This window comes from Zea mays, chromosome 8 (genome assembly GCF_902167145.1).
Source record: "Zea mays cultivar B73 chromosome 8, Zm-B73-REFERENCE-NAM-5.0, whole genome shotgun sequence".
NCBI lineage: Eukaryota > Viridiplantae > Streptophyta > Magnoliopsida > Poales > Poaceae > Zea > Zea mays.
Genome location: NC_050103.1, coordinates 45,445,907 through 45,465,307, shown reverse-complemented (window position 1 = coordinate 45,465,307; position 19,401 = coordinate 45,445,907).

Here is a 19,401-nt window from a genome sequence, read left to right as displayed (position 1 = left end):
TTATTTTGTTCTTTCATTTGTTTCTAATTTTTAAGGATTATGTCATTTTTGATGCACTAATGAATATTTTCTTATTTTTGATGCAGGATGCCTCCAAAGTCAAAGAAGTCAGTGAAGGGGCTGTTCAAGGGCCTGGGCCTATTTCAGGGCAGTTCTTCGAGCAGCAACAGACGTCGAGAGCTGTTGAGCGCTGTACATGGAGATGAGGTAACATATCTTGTATAAATAAATTTGTTTACATATTTACCTGTATGTAAGAGACACCTAAGATATCTTGTACAAATAAATTTGTTTACATGTTTACAAATAAATCTTGAGTTGTATGTACCAGGATGAGCAGCACACTGAGGAGCAGCACAATGAGGAGAAGCAACACAATGAGGCTGAGCAGCACAATGAGGAGATGGAGCACAATGAGGAGGTGGAGCATGCGACACGGGACCAGGCCGTGCAGCATCACCAGCCATGGGACCAGTGGGACCACCAGAGAGAGCAGCAACAGGCGTGGGACTAGTGGGGCCAACAGGCCGAACCGGCTGACAACTCGATGGATGATGGCTCAGGAGGCTCTTCAGCGACACACACACGTCGCTCAAGAAAAAGCCACTTAGTGAAGCCTCATCACGCGATAGAGCGAGAGGCTGATAGGATCTTAATCATGCCTCATGGAGATTGGTGAGTGTAATATATTAACTTATCTCATATAACTATTATGTGTATTGTTAATGTTTTTGTGTAATGCAGGAATTGGGAGGACCTGTCCTTTGACGGCAAGGGACACCACACTCAGGTTAACCTTACGTTGGGTTCTCTTTGCCGCCTTCACTACCCTAGTATAGTGAAGGTTTCAGACGGAGATATCGTTGATGAGGTGCTCGTCAGTACCTGGGATGAGTACAAGTTTAAAAAGGAACTAAACCACACCGACAGACAGGGACTTGTGCGTCATGACTTTTGTGTATGAATTATTTATTGTTTTTGTTCTGTTTCTTAATATTGTAATTCTATGACTTATACCATTGTATTTGTATTCTTTTATGTTGTAGCTTCGATATCGGTTGCCTAACGGAGAGGATTACATGGGGCACGCTGAACATGTGTTCCATAACAATGCAAAGAAGTTAGTGAAGGATGCCATATACTATGCGAGAATTCAGGCTACAAACCTGTATTTTCAAAATCATCCGGAAGAAGCAGGCCCCTTGAATAAAAAGGAAGGGTCCTTAAAGATATATTTGACTGAGGATCAATATTGTGAGGTTAGTATTCAGTTTGTTTTACCCTTTTTGTTGATTGTTGTGATTGATATAATATGTAACATTGTGTGTGCAGGTGATGGTTCCATGGATGGCGCCCGTGCCTGATGTGTACTATGCTTGGTGTCGATATTGGGCTTCCGAAGGCTTCTAGAAAGCGTCAGCGCATCACAGGCAATGTCGAGGAACCAATCCTAACCACAAGTTTGGCGATGACGACATGCTCCGAAAAGCTTTAAAAATGGTAAAATCTAGCTATGTCGATCACCAAATAGTACAATTGCTTATGGATTTTTTTTGTTTATACAAGAAGCTACCTGTGGCCAAAAGCCTAGTGACATTGAGGTCTACTAGGAGGGCCACAAAGGACCAGACCCTAACAACCCTGACCAGCTCTGCAGCCAGACAGCCACGGATCGGCTGGTGAGTTTTGGCCCAAAAGTACAAACGTTCAAAGTATAGAAATTCCCGCATTTGTAAGGTTGTGAATGATGTATAGGCGGCATATGGGGAGGAGATGGTTCGTCGCCATGGCCCTGAATTCGAGTGGCGACATGAACCAGTGGATCCCTCGGTGGTGTACGCAAGTGGTGGTGGAAAAGCGCATGGACGGTAAGCTCTAACTTATGAAATTACATGGTTGACACTAAATTGATTATGCAGTAATCACAATTTTTGAATCACTTATAGATACGCACTCTTCGACGGATTCATTGACTCGTCGTCGGTGAGATCTCAGAAGACGGGTTTGTCTTCCCGTAGCTCATGCTCTCGTCGACCGAACGAGCAGGAGTTGAAGATTATGAGGATGCGTGAAGAGATAAGACAACAACGAGAATATATGGAGACTTGTAATGCACATAACCAAGCGATGTATCAAGTGAGTATACATAATCCGAACTCTAAATTATTATATTTCAATACAACATCTTCAATAGTAACACATATGTTTAACAGTTAATGCAGCAATAGGGCATGACAACAAATATTCCACCACCACCACAATGGAGCCAGTTTGCATCCACACCAGCTCCGCCACCACAGTTCAACACCCCTCCGACACATATACCTGCACCTAGAGATAGGGTACGTTTGATAACTCTTGATGAATTTATACACATGTATGATTTTTTATATTAGCATTTAACGTGTTGATATTTGTATTAAAAATGTTGATATTTGCTAACTTGCATAGGTTACACCCGAAGCGGGTCATAGTGGGTCTGATCCCACAGCAGGGCCTGGATTTGTTGACTCCCTCTTCGCGTTCCCTCCTCCTGGTGGCGACAGTGGTCAAAGCTCTAACCAGCCAAGTGGTGGTTATCTCTAAACACTTGAACTCGTGCACGCTGTGTTTCTCAACGCGTGGACACTATGTTTTTCATGAACTGAACACTTGAACTTATCTCGTTGTTTGAAATGCTTGTGTAAACTATGTTGGTGATGTCAAGTATGTGATGTGTGAATTGATTATCAATGCATGTGTTTGTAATGTGTCTGTTCTGTGTGATGATATATATGTTTTGTGTGCAATTCTGGAGAAATAGTGACCTAATTTGGTGTTGGTTTTGTAGCAGTATAGGTTAATTCTCGTCGGCCCAGTTAATTCCCGTCGGCTATGGTCAAACCGACGGGGATTAACAATTAATTTCCGTTGGCCCAGTAACTCCCGTCGGCCAGGTAGGGCCGACAGGAATTAATTGTTAATCCTCGTCTGTTCGACCTGGCCGACGGGAGTTACTGGGCCATCGTTAATCCCCGTCGATTTGACCTGACCGACGGGGATTACTTATTCCCGTCAGCCGCCGACGGGAATTATCTTATCCCCGACATCTGATGGCCATCGGCTTAAGGCCGACGAGAGTTAGCCATATACTGACGGGAATTAGTTATTCCCGTCGGTTTATAGGTTATTCCCGTCGGTTTTTAGCCGACGGGAATTAATTGGATTTCTGTTGTGACACAGGGTATTGATGCGAGAATCCATCATAACATAGTTGCATTGTGACTTCCGACTCAAGGCATTAGCTACCACATTGGCTTTCCCCGGGTGGTAGTGTACTTCAAAGTCATAGTCCTTGATCAGTTCTAGCCATCTTCTCTGCCTCATGTTGAGATCAGCCTGAGTAAAGATGTACTTGAGGCTCTTATGATCTGTGTAGATGTTGCAGTGGGTTCCCATCAAATAGTGCCTCCACATTTTTAATGCATGAACCACGGCTGCTAACTCCAAGTCATGAGTGGGATAATTTTGCTCATGAGGCCTGAGTGCCCTTGATGCGTAGGCAATGACTCGGTTGTCTTGCATCAAAACACAACCCAGTCCAGTGCCAGAGGCATCACAGTACACATCAAATGGCTTGTTGTTGTCGGGTTGCGTTAACACGGGTGTTGTGGTCAGATGATGCCTCAAGGTGTGGAAAGCATCTTTGCACTTCTGACCCCAAACGAACTTGGCTCCCTTCTTCAACAATTAAGTCATAGGCTTCGCAATTCGAGAGAAGTGTGGAATGAATCTTCGATAATAACCGGCCAATCCCAGAAAACTTTGAATTTGACGGACAGTTGTTGGCGGCTTCCAATTCATCACTTCTTACACTTTATTCGGATCAACAGTTATGCCCTCCTGAGAGATAGTGTGACCCAAGAATTTGATTTCTTTTAGCCAAAAATCACATTTAGACATTTTGGCATAAAGACGATGCTCTCTCAGATGTTGGAGCACTACATGCAAATGACAGCATGCTCTTCTTCATTTCTTGAGTACACCAAGATATCATCAATGAAAACCACCATGAACTTGTCCAGTTCAGGCATGAAGACTGAATTCATTAGATACATGAAGTATGCTGGCACATTAGTTAACCCAAACGACATCACCAAATACTCATACAACCCATATCTGGTTGAGAAGGCAGTCTTCATAATATCATTGGCTCGTATCTTGATCTGATGATAGCTGGAACGAAGGTCTATTTTGGAAAACACTTTAGCTCCAACCAATTGATCGAAAAGAACATCAATATGAGGCAAAGGATACTTGTTTTTGATAGTCACCGCATTGAGTGGGCGGTAATCTATACATAGCCTCAAGCTTTCATCTTTCTTCTTCACAAATAAGGCTGGACATCCCCACAATGAAGTACTTGGGCGGATGAAAACCTTGTCCAACAACTCTTGCAGCTGTTTCTTCAATTCTACCAATTCAGCGGGTGGCATCCGGTAAGGCCTCTTGGAAATAGGTGTCGTTCCCGGTTGCAACTCGATGGCGAATTCAATATCCCGGTCTGGTGGCATTCCTGGCAACTCATCAGGAAAAACATCTGCATATTCACATACCACTGGAATTTTCTTCAAGGGTTACTCTATCATAGCAAAAGCACATGATCGAGTGGGTTCTTGGCTGGGCAGATACAATGTAAGGTCTCCGAAGGTAGGAGAACAGATTTCCAGAGCTCTGGCAGCTACATCCAACACCACCCGGTGTTGAGTCATCTAGTCTGCTCCGAGAATGATGTCCATACCCTCTAATCCCAAAATCAGGAGTGTGGTTTTGAAGATTTTACTTCCCAGTGAGATAGGCACACTTCGATTTAATTGGTTTGTTCCAATTTTGCCCCCAGGTGTTGCTATCATGAAAGACCCTTTTGTATGATAGAAAGGCAGTTGGCATTTAACGCTGAACTTCTGGCTAATGAAGCTATATGATGCACCAGAATCAAACAGAATTAATGCAGGTTGATTAAAAACCAAAAAGATACTAGTCATGATGGGGGCTCCTTCAGGTAGCTCCTCTAGAGTAGTGAAATTGAGCCTCCCTTGTCTGACTTGCACCTTCTGCTTTCTCCCTCTGTCTTGATTTGGTGCTGGCACCTGCCTCGGCTGATTCCTAGGGCAATTCTTGGCATAATGACCCACATTGCCACATGTGAAGCACTTGTTTCCATTTCCTTGGCGGAACTGCTGCTGCTGGGGTTGATTGTTCCTTGGGGCGGGAGCTAGAAAACGGTTGGGTGCTTGCTGTTCCTAAGGCAGCTTGATAACCCATCTTCCTGCCTGCTACTGAAATCCTCTGCTCTGACTATTGGAGACAATCCTGAACCTCTAGGGTGGAGCTGAGGGTCCTGACATTGGTGCCTTCCTCTTCTTCTCTGCCCAATGAGCTACAATACAGTCTTCCTGTGATATGGCCAGGTTGACCAACTCATTGAAACTGTTAGCCCGAACAGTGTTGAGACGCTCACGCAGCTTGGTGTTGAGACCCCTGCGGAAGCGGTCTCTCTTCTTCTCATCATAATCTGCGTGATATCCCGCATACTGGCACAGGTCCTTGAAGGCCAAGGCATACTGTAGCACAGTGCGGGTTCCCTGAGTTAATGCCAGAAACTCATTCAGCTTGCGATCTAGAATCCCTGCTGGAATGTGGTGTCCCCTGAAAGCAGTCTTGAACTCTTCCCATGTCACTTCATGATCAGCAGGTAGCATGGCGCGGAAATGGTCCCACCATGTTCGAGCAAGTCCGCGAAGCTGCTGCACGGAGAAACGAGTCTTGGTGTCATCAGGGCCAGCTCCTGTGAGGAGGGGAAACTTGGACTCCACGACTCGTAGCCACACATCGGCGTCAAGCGGATCCTCTGCCTTGGTGAACAGGGGCGGCTGCGTGCTCAGGAACTTCTGATAGGTTGCCGCGGTCGGAGGTCACTGCGGCTGGCCTCCACCATTCTGCTGAGGGTGGGGCTGGTGCTGCAATAGCTGCCGTAGAATCTCATTCTGCTGAGCCATCAGCTCCTACACCATGGGAGCTGGAGGAGGTGGTGGGAGAACTTTCTCGTTATGCCCGCGACGCTGCCTAGCTGCCATCTGAAAACAGAGATCGTTGCCATTGTTATCCCAATTCACAACTCCGAACAATACTCTTTATATCATATGAAAAGAAATGTCATAACATAACATCGAATTGGACGAGGATAACATGATTATATTCACTTCCTTACTCACAAAAGTTCTCCTGGGTTACATAAATTTTAGGGGAAAGTTCCCATAAGTCTAGTCCAAAATTTGATGCCAACTAAGCTCGCGTGAGTTTCTACCCTCCTAATATGTCAAGCTAACCCATCAGCCCTGAGTAGTAGAAGCGACACTGGATACGGGCGACGGGGGCATCTCGGAGGGATTCACATTGGTACCAGGGGCTGGTTCGAACTCCTCGGGAGCCTCTTCTCCCTCGCTTTCGGCCTCGTTTGCCTCCATATCCTGGTGGTGCATCTCCAGGTGGTCGTTAGCTTCCTCAAGCTCTTCCTGCACATTATGGAGCTGGTTCTCTAGGACATCAATGGTGTTGTCTCGGACCTCCACCTGCTGCTCCAGGGTGGCGATGGGGCTGGCTCAATTGTTCCACCTGTAGGTCTTTCTTTACCAATTCTGAAGACAAGTCGACCACGAAGTCCTCTTGGCTGTCGAGGGTGAGCTTAGTGGTCTGGGCGAGGTTAGCAAGGTGTGCCATGGCGTCACTTTGCAGAGCCTAAAGTCGGTACAGTGCGCTCATGCACTGAACAGTGATCCTCCCAACTTGGTCGGGATGCATGGCCCACACGTCCTTCACATGGCTCACACAGTTGCACCATATGGGGTCATCCCTCTTCTCAGTGAGGAAGAGTCCCTATGGGTGCATTACCATCTCCAAGGGATGGTAACCGCAGAAAGTCGTCAGAGTCTTCATAGCTGCTGCCTCAGTGGTGTCGTCCGACCTGAATCCAATAGTCTCAGAGTCAAGGGAACGCCAACCCGACTATAGGGGGTGAGCCTCCATTGTCAGCCAGACTTGGCAACATGGTACCCGATGCTCCTCGTACAGCTGCACCGTGTACAAAGGGGGTGTAGGGTAACCGACGGAGCTGAGCACCTCCCACAAGATGGAAGGGAAACCCTCATGGGAAAGGAAATCGGAACTGAAACGAGTGTCTCTTCCGTTGGCGGGGGTGGGTGAAGTCATCTGTGGAAGAGGATTAGACGTAAACGTTACGGTAGTGGAAAGGAAAAACATGTGAGCCCGAGTTGTTAAAAGGAGGTGGGTTAGATTAAATTTTTACTCCTTATTTTATTTATTATTTTCCCTATTGGCTACATTCATACTTAGATGTATCTTTCCTTTAATTTCTAATCCTTTCATGTTTTATAATGCATGCATGCTGAAAAGAACGTCTCCTCACCGCTCAGAAGGGTGCCTTTAGGGCATCCTTGAAATTCTAAAACTGGCCCATAGGGGCTACTTAATTAGCCACCTGTTTTTCCCACTATTTCTAAGCCTTTCGTCCTAAGTCTAGCGTTCTAGTCCTGATGATTCCAATACTGGTTTCTAAGCAGGTTTTATTTTTGAAAAGTTGGTATTCTCGATTTATTGCTATTTCTGTGGTGGTATTTGCTCCGATACCAGCTGTGGCGGAACCGCCCGAATTATTCCAGCTTAAGTGCCCAAGTCGCGCCTTAGAGGCAGCAACACACTTAAATTGGAATAACCCGTCAGTCCCTCAGATCTAGTCTGATGAAGCCACTTCTTCGGGATCAAATACCACTAGCTCACTCGAAGGTGAGTCCAGATAAAAATACAATAAAGCAGGAAACCACAAAATAAAGTACTGGAGTTATTACATAAATCAGAGTTTTAAGTGAAAGGGAACAAGTTCATAAATAAAGTGCAACGGATGATCGATAACGTCGAATGCTGAGGAGTAGGGCAAGGCCTAGCCCACTACTCCTCCTGCTCCTCTCCTGCCTGATAAAGACATCCACACTACTGATACATCTATGCCAATACAAGTACCAATTTCTGGTCCCATTACTTCTGGTCCCATTACTCGCGCTCGTGCTCGCCAACTCAACCATCAGGTGATTACACTCTTGAGTGCATGTCCATCATATTTAGACCATGGAGACCCGTGCACTCTTGTTTTGCTTAGGAACCAGGGAGAAGACCGAAAGGGAAAAGGATTTGAGCATGCTGGATTCGGACTGCAGAAGAACACCAACTTGTGACGATCACCACGGTCACATGCGGGCTCGGATTGGAATGTTCAAGCACAACATGGAAAGCTTATCAAGTCTACTTTCATATGGATCCAGAATTATAGTCATATCTGTTCTGAGGCCACCATAATCATTGTTTCCTTACCGAGACATTTCCTGCCTTTTCTGCCCATGGTGTTGCGTGACCCTATTTTGGCCCAATGGGTCATGTATCAAGTTGGGTCCATTAGGGACGCATCCTAGGGTTGCAGCACGACCCCAATACCCTTGTGGTCATCCTCCCATGTTTATAAACCCCCTAGCCGCCACCAAGAACAGTGGGTTTTGTTTAGATCAAGTTTAGCTCTCGCTACTTGCTTGTAAGCGCGCGTGCTGGTTCAGCTGCCCGTCTTCTTGTCTTCGGAACCCCACCATATTGGAGTTTGATTTTGAAACCTACATTTAGATCTGGTAATTCAGTACTTGTTCTACTTGTTCTTGCTAGTTCTTCGATTGCTTGCAGGACGAGTGCCCTAGTGGCCAGGGTGTCACGCTCCACAAGATCGTGACAGCCATAGGAGGTGGTGTATCGGTTGCTAAGGCGCATCGTCTTTGGAAGGCTGTAGTCGGGCCATGAACGTCGTCTCCTCCCCCAATCGAGTTATTCCACACCCTCTCATCGAAAGATCGGGCAATCACCCAATGGGTGCACATCAGTTGGTAATCAGAGCAAGGTTTATCGGTGAGAGATTTACTTTTCTTCGATGTTTTCTTATCTCCTATAGTCTAGAAAGAGCCAAAAAATAGTAGATTAGTTTTACCGCAATCCTATAAACCATTGAGCATATACTAGTACTACTTAGCTAGGGCTTGTTGAGTTTTTGGTTGCATCGGTTGTGTTGAGTTGCTGGTCTTAGTTTATTCCTTTAGAGTTTTGAGTTCTACCACGTTTTGGTCACCACGAGATCCACCATCACCATAAACATCTCTGGTTCGTTTTTGCCACCACGGATACATCTCATGTCCGATTTGGAAGTTTAAATACAATCTGGAAGACTTATCTTATCTTCTTTCCAATGGATCTGACCTTGTCTCAAAATTCATTCTGAGCGCTCCACAATCATCATAGAGATTTCTGGACTTTCTATATTAACAAGATTTGTTAAATCTGATTTAAAGGGGTTGTTAGCAATATCCTTATTGTTTGGGTTGTCATAGTGAAAAAGGGTTTAGGCCCCTGCAAAAAAAGAAGAAGAAAAAAAGAAAAGAAAAGAAAAAAAGGAAAAGAAGAAGAAAGAAGGGGGCTGAATCTCTAAATCTGTTGTTTCTCTTTGTGCTATGCTAGTTGTTCTTTTTCAGTGACTACCTTTGTGCCTAGGCTCACGTCTCTAGCATGGTTTAGCCTAGGACCAGCACAGTACCACCGTTGAACGATTATTCAGCTTGCTTTTGTAACTATCGTGGTACTAGTGTATTCCTTGCTTCAGCCCACCTACAACTCTACATATTTCGACTACAGTTTGACAGGTCGTGTTGCTGCGGCACCGATACACTTATTCCACGGTTGCAGACTTGTTGGTTGCTGACCCCTCCTATTGTGCAAGGTAATAATTGGTAAGAGCTTGTGTGGCAGGTTGAGAGTGAGCGCCTTGCAGTAGCTACATCCTAATATTTGTAGAGTTTTTATTCCTTCACGTTTTTTTCTTGTTGACTCTGTTCGTCTAACCATGGCATGATTGGAGGTTGATGATGCTTCTCTTAATATGCCACACTCTCCTCGCACCAAGGGTATCATACAACACTTTGTAAGGCTGGTGAAGACGCACACGGAAGGTCTTGATAATGACATGCAGGTGACGAATGAAAAGATGGGGCAATTGGAGGCCACACAGATCGACACAAACACCAAACTTGCAAATGTGGAAATGACAGTTGCTCATATTGACAAGAGCCTTGTCGCACTCTTGAGGGGATTTGATGAGATGCATGCTAATACCAATGGTGGGCGTGATGAGGGCACCGAAGGTAACTGGGATGACTATGTTGCTGATACTGAACAAGATGACCAAGAAGCACCTAATCACCGGCGACTACGTACTAACCGTAGAGGTATGGGTGGTTTTCGCCAACGTGAGGTACATGGTAATGATGATGCTTTTAGTAAGGTTAAATTTAAAATACCTCCTTTTGATGGTAAATATGACCCTGATGCTTACATTACTTGGGAGATTGCGGTTGATCAAAAGTTTGCATGCCATGAATTTCCTGAGAATGCGCGGGTTAGAGCTGCTACTATGAGTTTATTGAATTTGCTTCTGTTTGGTAGATAGAACATGGTAAGAAGAATCCTAATAACATGCCACAAACTTGGGATGCGTTGAAACGGGTCATGCGGGCTAGATTTGTTCCTTCTTATTATGCACGTGATATGCTAAACAAGTTGCAACAATTGAGACAGGGTACTAAAAGTGTAGAAGAATATTATCAGGAATTACAAATGGGTATGCTGCGTTGTAACATAGAGGAGGGTGAGGAATCTGCTATGGCTAGATTTTTGGGCGGGTTAAATATGGAAATTCAGGACATCCTTGCTTATAAAGATTATGCTAATGTAACCCGATTGTTTCATCTTGCTTACAAAGCTAAAAGGGAAGTGCAGGGACGACGTGCTAGTGCAAGGTCTAATGTTTCTGCAGGAAAATCTACACCATGGCAACAGTGCACGACTACGTCCATGACCGGCCGTACACCAGCACCAACTCCCTCGCCGAGTCGACCAGCACCACCGCCTTCCTCCGGCGACAAACCACGTGCATCTTCCACAAATTCAGCAACCAAATCTGCCTAGAAACCAGCAGGTAGTGCCTCTTCAGTAGCCTCCACGGGTAGAACAAGAGATGTTCTGTGTTATCAATGCAAGGGCTATGGACACGTGCAGCGTGATTGTCCTAATCAGCGTGTTTTGGTGGTAAAAGACGATGGTGGGTATTCCTCTGCTAGTGATTTGGATGAAGCTACACTTGCTTTGCTTACGGCTGATGATGCAGACACTAAGGAACCACCTGAAGAACAGATTGGTGCAGATGATGCAGAGCATTATGAGAGCCTCATTGTACAATGGGTGCTTAGTGCACAAATGAAGAAGGCAGAGCAGAATCAGCGACATACGTTGTTTCAAACAAAGTGTGTCATTAAGGAGCGTTCATGTCGTTTAATCATTGATGGAGGTAGTTGCAACAACTTGGCTAGCAGCGACATGGTGGAGAAGCTTGCACTTACGACCAAACCGCACCTTCATCCATATCACATTCAATGGCTTAACAATAGTGGTAAGGTCAAGGTAACCAAGCTAGTACGAATTAATTTTGCTATTGGTTCATATCGTGATGTTGTTGACTATGATGTTGTGCCTATGGATGCTTGTAATATTCTACTGGGTAGACCATGGCAATTTGATTCAGATTGTATGCATCATGGTAGATCAAATCAATATTCTCTCATACACCATGATAAGAAAATTATTTTGCTTCCCATGTCCCCTGAGGCTATTGTGCGTGATGATGTTGCTAAAGCTACCAAAGCTAAAACTAAGAACAACAAGAATATTAAAGCTGTTGGTAATAACAAAGATGGGATAAAATTGAAAGGACATTGCTTGCTTGCGACAAAAACTGATGTTAATGAATTATTTGCTTCCACTTCTGTTGCCTACGCCTTGGTATGCAAGGATGCTTTGATTTCAATTCAAGATATGCAACATTCTTTGCCTCCTGTTGTTACTAACATTTTGCAGGAGTATTCTGATGTATTTCCAAGTGAGATACAAGAGGGGCTGCCACCTATACGAGGGATTGAGCACCAAATTGATCTTATTCCTGGTGCATCTTTGCCAAATCGTGCTCCATATAGGACAAATCCGGAGGAAACAAAAGAAATTCAGCGACAAGTTCAAGAACTACTCGACAAAGGTTACGTGCGTGAGTCTCTTAGTCCGTGTGCTGTTCCGGTTATTTTAGTGCCTAAAAAAGATGGAACATGGCGTATGTGTGTTGATTGTAGGGCTATTAATAATATCACGATACGGTATCGACACCCTATTCCACGTTTAGATGATATGCTTGATGAATTGAGTGGTGCCATCGTCTTTTCTAAAGTTGATTTGCGTAGTGGGTACCACCAGATTCGTATGAAATTGGGAGATGAATGGAAAACTGCTTTCAAAACTAAGTTCGGATTGTATGAGTGGTTAGTCATGCCTTTTGGGTTAACTAATGCACCTAGCACTTTCTTGAGATTAATGAACGAGGTTTTGCGTGCCTTCATTGGAAAATTTGTGGTAGTATACTTTGATGACATATTGATCTACAACAAATCTATGGATGAACATGTTGATCACATGCGTGCTGTTTTTAATGCTTTACGAGATGCACGTTTATTTGGTAACCTTGAGAAGTGCACATTTTGCACCGACCGAGTTTCGTTTCTTGGTTATGTTGTGACTCCATAGGGAATTGAGGTTGATCAAGCCAAGGTAGAAGCGATACATGGATGGCCTATGCCAAAGACTATCACACATGTGCGGAGTTTCCTAGGACTTGCCGGCTTCTATCGCCGTTTTGTGAAGGACTTTAGCACCATTGTTGCACCTTTGAATGAGCTTACGAAGAAGGGAGTGCATTTTAGTTGGGGCAAAGTACAAGAGCACTCTTTCAACGTGCTGAAAGATAAGTTGACACATGCACCTCTCCTCCAACTTCCTAATTTTAATAAGACTTTTGAGCTTGAATGTGATGCTAGTGGAATTGGATTGGGTGGTGTTTTGTTACAAGAAGGCAAACCTGTTGCATATTTTAGTGAAAAATTGAGTGGGTCTGTTCTAAATTATTCTACTTATGATAAGGAATTATACGCTCTTGTGCGAACATTAGAAACATGGCAGCATTATTTGTGGCCCAAAGAGTTTGTTATTCATTCTGATCATGAATCTTTGAAACATATTCGTAGTCAAGGAAAACTGAACCGTAGACATGCTAAGTGGGTTGAATTTATCGAATCGTTTCCTTATGTTATTAAGCACAAGAAAGGAAAAGAGAATATCATTGCTGACGCTTGGTCTAGGAGATTTACTTTGCTGAATCAACTTGACTACAAAATCTTTGGATTAGAGACGATTAAAGACCAATATATTCATGATGCTGATTTTAAAGATGTGTTGCTGCATTGTAAATATGAGAAAGGATGGAACAAATATATCGTTAGTTATGGGTTTGTGTTTAGAGCTAACAAGCTATGCATTCCAGCTAGCTCCGTTCGTTTGTTGTTGTTACAGGAAGCACATGGAGGTGGCTTAATGGGACATTTTGGAGCAAAGAAAATGGAGGACATACTTTCTGGTCATTTCTTTTGGCCCAAGATGAGAAGAGATGTGGTGAGATTGGTTGCTCGTTGCACGACATGTCAAAAGGCGAAGTCACGGTTAAATCCACATGGTTTGTATTTGCCTCTACCCGTTCCTAGTGCTCCTTGGGAAGATATTTCTATGGATTTTGTGCTGGGATTGCCTAGGACTAGGAAGGGACGTGATAGTGTGTTTGTGGTTGTTGATAGATTTTCTAAGATGGCACATTTCATACCATGTCATAAAACTGACGATGCTACTCATATTGCTGATTTGTTCTTTTGTGAAATTGTTCGCTTGCATGGTGTGCCCAACACAATCGTTTCTGATCGTGATGCTAAATTTCTTAGTCATTTTTGGAGGACTTTGTGGGCAAAATTGGGGACTAAGCTTTTATTTTCTACTACATGTCATCCTCAAACTGATGGTCAAACTGAGGTTGTGAATAGAACTTTGTCTACTATGTTAAGGGCGGTTCTAAAGAAGAATATTAAGATGTGGGAGAACTGTTTGCCTCATGTTGAATTTGCTTATAATCGATCATTGCATTCTACTACAAAGATGTGCCCATTTCAGATTGTATATGGTTTGTTGCCTCGTGCTCCTATTGATTTAATGCCTTTGCCATCTTCTGAAAAACTAAATTTTTTTGCTACTAGGCATGCTGAATTGATGTTAAAACTGCATGAAACTACTAAAGAAAACATAGAGCGTATGAATGCTAGATATAAGTTTGCTAGTGATAAAGGTAGAAAGGAAATAAATTTTGAACCTGGAGATTTAGTTTGGTTGCATTTGAGAAAGGAAAGGTTTCCTGAATTGCGAAAATCTAAATTGTTGCCTCGAGCCGATGGACCGTTTAAAGTGCTAGAGAAAATTAACGACAATGCATATAGGCTATATCTGCCTGCAGACTTTGGGGTTAGCCCCACATTTAACATTGCAGATTTAAAGCCCTACTTGGGAGAGGAAGTTGAGCTTGAGTCGAGGACGACTCAAATGCAAGAAGGGGAGAATGATGAAGACATCCACACTACTGATACATCTATGCCAATACAAGTACCAATTTCTGGTCCCATTACTTCTGGTCCCATTACTCGCGCTCGTGCTCGTCAACTCAACCATCAGGTGATTACACTCTTGAGTGCATGTCCATCATATTTAGACCATGGAGACCCGTGCACTCTTGTTTTGCTTAGGAACCAGGGAGAAGACCGAAAGGGAAAAGGATTTGAACATGCTGGATTCGGACTGCAGAAGAACACCAACTTGTGACAGTCACCACGGTCACATGCGGGCTCGGATTGGAATGTTCAAGCACAACATGGAAAGCTTATCAAGTCTACTTTCATATGGATCCGGAATTATAGTCATATCTATTCTGAGGCCGCCGTAATCATTGTTTCCTTATCGAGACATTTCCTGCCTTTTCTGCCCATGGTGCTGCGTGACCCTATTTTGGCCCAATGGGTCGTGTATCAAGTTGGGTCCATTAGGGACGCATCCTAGGGTTGCAGCACGACTCCAATACCCTTGTGGTCATCCTCCCATGGTTATAAACCCCCTAGCCGCCACCAAGAACAGTGGGTTTTGTTTAGATCAAGTTTAGCTCTCGCTACTTGCTAGTAAGCGCGCGTGCTGGTTCAGCCGCCCGTCTTCTTGTCTTCGGAACCCCACCATATTGGAGTTTGATTTTGAAACCTACATTTAGATCTGGTAATTCAATACTTGTTCTACTTGTTCTTGCTAGTTCTTCGATTGCTTGCAGGACGAGTGCCCTAGTGGCCAGGGTGTCACGCTCCACAAGATCGTGACAGCCATAAGAGGTGGTGTATCGGTTGCTAAGGTGCAGCGTCTTTGGAAGGCTGTAGTCGGGCCGTGAACGTCGTCTCCTCCCCCAATCGAGTTATTCCACACCCTCTCATCGAAAGATCGGGCAATCACCCAACGGGTGCACATCACTGCTAGAGCAGCATCCCACTCGACTGTCCAACCCGATCGCAGGGTGGAAGGCCAAGTCACACCATCAACCATGTCCTGTAGCGTACCTACAAAATTTTTTCCACAAGCAAGGCTGAGTATACTAATACTCAGCTAGACTTACCCGGTGTGAGGAGTCTACTCCTCTACCTCTAGACTATGCAGCTGTTTGGCTGAGGGGTTTGGTTTGCCAAAGCACTAGCTGAGTCTAAAATTAATTTTAGTTTTTCCAATTCTGGCATCATTAATTTTGGCAAAGTTTGCTTCTTCTAAGCATACATGGTAGCAATCATTTAGTACAATCAACATGTTACCTCAAGTAAACCTCATTCCACTTTTTACTCAATGCAGTACAAGGGATCAAGCAGTCTCATCAGCTACGAGAAGGAGATGATTCGAATCGAGTTTTTAAACCTTGCAAGGTAAACCTAAACACACGACATGTAGGGGCACTCCGTCCCCACACACATCAACCGTCCCCATCGATTCCCCGTTCGCGGCCAGGGCTCACCGCCTTGGCATACAATGCTCCACTGACCCTGGCTGCCGCCGTGCAGTGACCGCACTTGTACCCACCATAGCTAGCATGGGAGACCCAGTCTCAGGACAAGTGAGGGGGAAAGTCCACGCCCGGCTTTACTCAGGTACTAGGTTTACCGGTTACCATATTTCCCGACATGTGTTTAGTACTTTTAAACGCTTGACTCAGGTATCGACACATTAATCCTTAATTCCATTTCCGTCTCATGGACAAGGCATCCACCCTGGATCCAAGTCCATAGACCATTACAGATCCCGTTATCAAGTTGAATACAATTAATTCCTGACCTTGCGCGAGTGCTAGAAAATCACTCGACTTCTATCGAGACCCTAATTAGCAAAGCAGCTAATCGACCTAGCATACTAGTATCCATCTCAAAAGGAATCCTGAGTTCATGCAACTAAGGGTTTCAAGCAACTCCTACACTTAAGTGCACATTACAAGCCTACAAACATTAAGTGTAGTAAAGTAGCATATATAAATTGGTTATGCATAAAACCGGGGCTTGCCTTAAAATGCTGGGGCTACGGGGAGATCCTCTATGGCAGGCTCAGGAGCTGGCTCCTGGTCTTCCTCATGGACAACTCCTTGCTCGGGAATGAGCACGTACTCACCGTCAGCGAGGTTGCAATCTAATGAATGCAATGAGTGAGTTATACGTATGCCATGATATGCAATGTGGTAGTAATAGAAATGATTACATTGGTAAAATAAGGTTAAATCGTACTACGGGAATTCTAGTGGTATACTTAGCCAATTAGGGTCAAGTATGGTTAATTTAAATGGTCAGATTATTTTAGTGCACCACTGATTTCCCTTTAGTGTCTTAGTGAAAGTTTATTATGATCCATGCTGAATTCATTGGGGTGAGATTCATTATTCTTACTAATTCTCTCTTCTTCTCTTTTTCTCTTATGCTTTTAAGGTGGGCTTGAATTACAACATAGCTTTATAAATTCCCAAAAATTCTGTAACAATTACAGTAGCTTCTCACTGGTGCATAACTCTGAGTCTCAAAAATTGAGGCTTAAAAGGTTAAGGGTTTACTCTGAACAAAATTATCAAGTTGTAGGGCAGAGGGGATGCTTTGAACTACAATTCTCTTCTAACAGTGGATTATTCCCTAAGGCTTATTTTTGCTTGTATTTAGGTGCAATAATATGACTTTGTACCAAGTTTTACCCAATGATATCTATTGGTCATTTTATTGTGATTTTCTCAAGTTTTGGGGCCTAGTGTTGCTTTCTACTACTACTATAGTTGGAAAATGTCAAACAACATATTTCTATTTTTTCCTACCTTCTTCTTTGTACAAGAGCAATCATTCTAAAATTTGGCAACTTTTTGCTTAGGGGAAAGGGTGGTAGAAATTCTTGGAGTATATGGTCTTTTTCATGGGGTAGGGGGTAATGTGTGTTACCTTACATTTTTAATTGGGTTTCATATTTTTCTCTGGTGGTTTACCTCATAAGTAATTGGGTACAAATTTGTTTACCCACTGTTGCATAATTTTAGGCTTTCACGTACTTTAATTAAAACATAGGTCAAATCCAAGTTTTAATTGTTCAATTCACTTATTGTGATGGGTTGGGGTGTTTATTATTTTTGTAGTGGTGTTCTAGCAGTTAGGAGTCTATTGAAATTTCCTTACCATTTTTGCATTGGACCTTATATTTTTAATCATGGTTTTCCTTGATTTCTTAGTGCCTAATAAAATAATTAACCTTGGATTAGCTCTAGACTAGGGTCTCTTTATTTTCCTATGTTCTTTATCCCTTAGGTATTCCAGGAAAAATATGTTCATCCTCTGTTCATTATTTTCCATTGCCTTTCTTAATTTTCTAAGTTTTGGGTAGAATTAGTTTTTAATGGGCATTCTTGAGTTATTCTTGTATACTGTGGTGCTTAGTATTTTTAAACAATGTGTATGTTGGAAATGTATCCCTACATTTTTTCTTAAGCCTAGTATAGAAGTATTTCTATTTTTCTCTGGATTAATAGGTTTTGGGTATTTTCCTAATTTAAATCAAAACTCTAAAAAGTGTTGCAGAAACCATGGGGTTTACTATTTTTGCTGGATAGTCTATAATATTTAGTGTTGGGGGCCTTCTTCTCCGCCGAAGGTCCTCTAAGCAAAAACACCTTCGACACGATATGAAGATATAAGCCGAAGCTACGATTGAAGGAGCTTCGGTATGGTGACATGCTAAAGACAAAGGACGATACCGACTTAAAGGAGAAAAGACTGTGTAGTCCCTGATGATCTGTACTGTAAATATAATTAGTTATCAAGGACATGGATGTAATTTTATCCGGATTGTGTCCCGTGCCTATAAATAGATGAACAATACCCCCGTACTGTTCACGCTGAATTGTAATCACTCTAGCGTCACTCCCGCTTCTCTACCTTCTGTCAAGCCGAAGGTACAAATGTAATATAAATATTATCGATGTTTATTCATGTCTACAAATAAAGAATAAAAATAATCTAATGATTTGAAATGATTGTTTATATTCTTTTTATGTTTTATATGTCTCTATTTACATCTTTGCTCACTAAAATGATGAAGGTACGCCCTTCATGACCTTCGTCTGAAGATCATTATATCCCAGGGAAGATAATGCTTCGAAGGACAAAGGTCTCTAATCATTAACAATTGTGTTGCTTTGTTCTTGATGTATAGCATTCGAGAACAAGGACCAACATTGGCGCCCACCTCCGGTGAACTCACTTCCACAGTTGTGACGATGGCTTCACACAACAACCAAGCTGTAGCACCTTCGGCCACAAAGCTGGTGCTCCCAATCACAGGTGGTTCAAGCTCTGAACCAGCCAACAAGAAGCAGAAGAAGGAAGCACAAAGAAGAGTGCAACATTTTGGGGTGCAAGGACCCTTCATCAAATCCAAGTGGTCTCACATTCCAATTACCTTCTCCCAGGAAGATCTTCAGCTCAAAGATTATCCTCACAATGATGCCATGGTTATATCTTGTGTCATCAAGGAATTTCTGGTCCGCAATGTTCTGGTTGACACAGGCAACGCAGCGGACATCATCTTTGCAAAGGCTTTCAGGCAAATGCAAGAGCAGAAGACAAGATACATGATGCAACACACCCTCTTTGTGGCTTTGGAGGAAGACAGATTGTGGCACTTGGCAAGATAACAATGTCAGTTACCTTCGGCTATGTCCATAACACAAGAACTGAACAGGTTGTCTTTGAC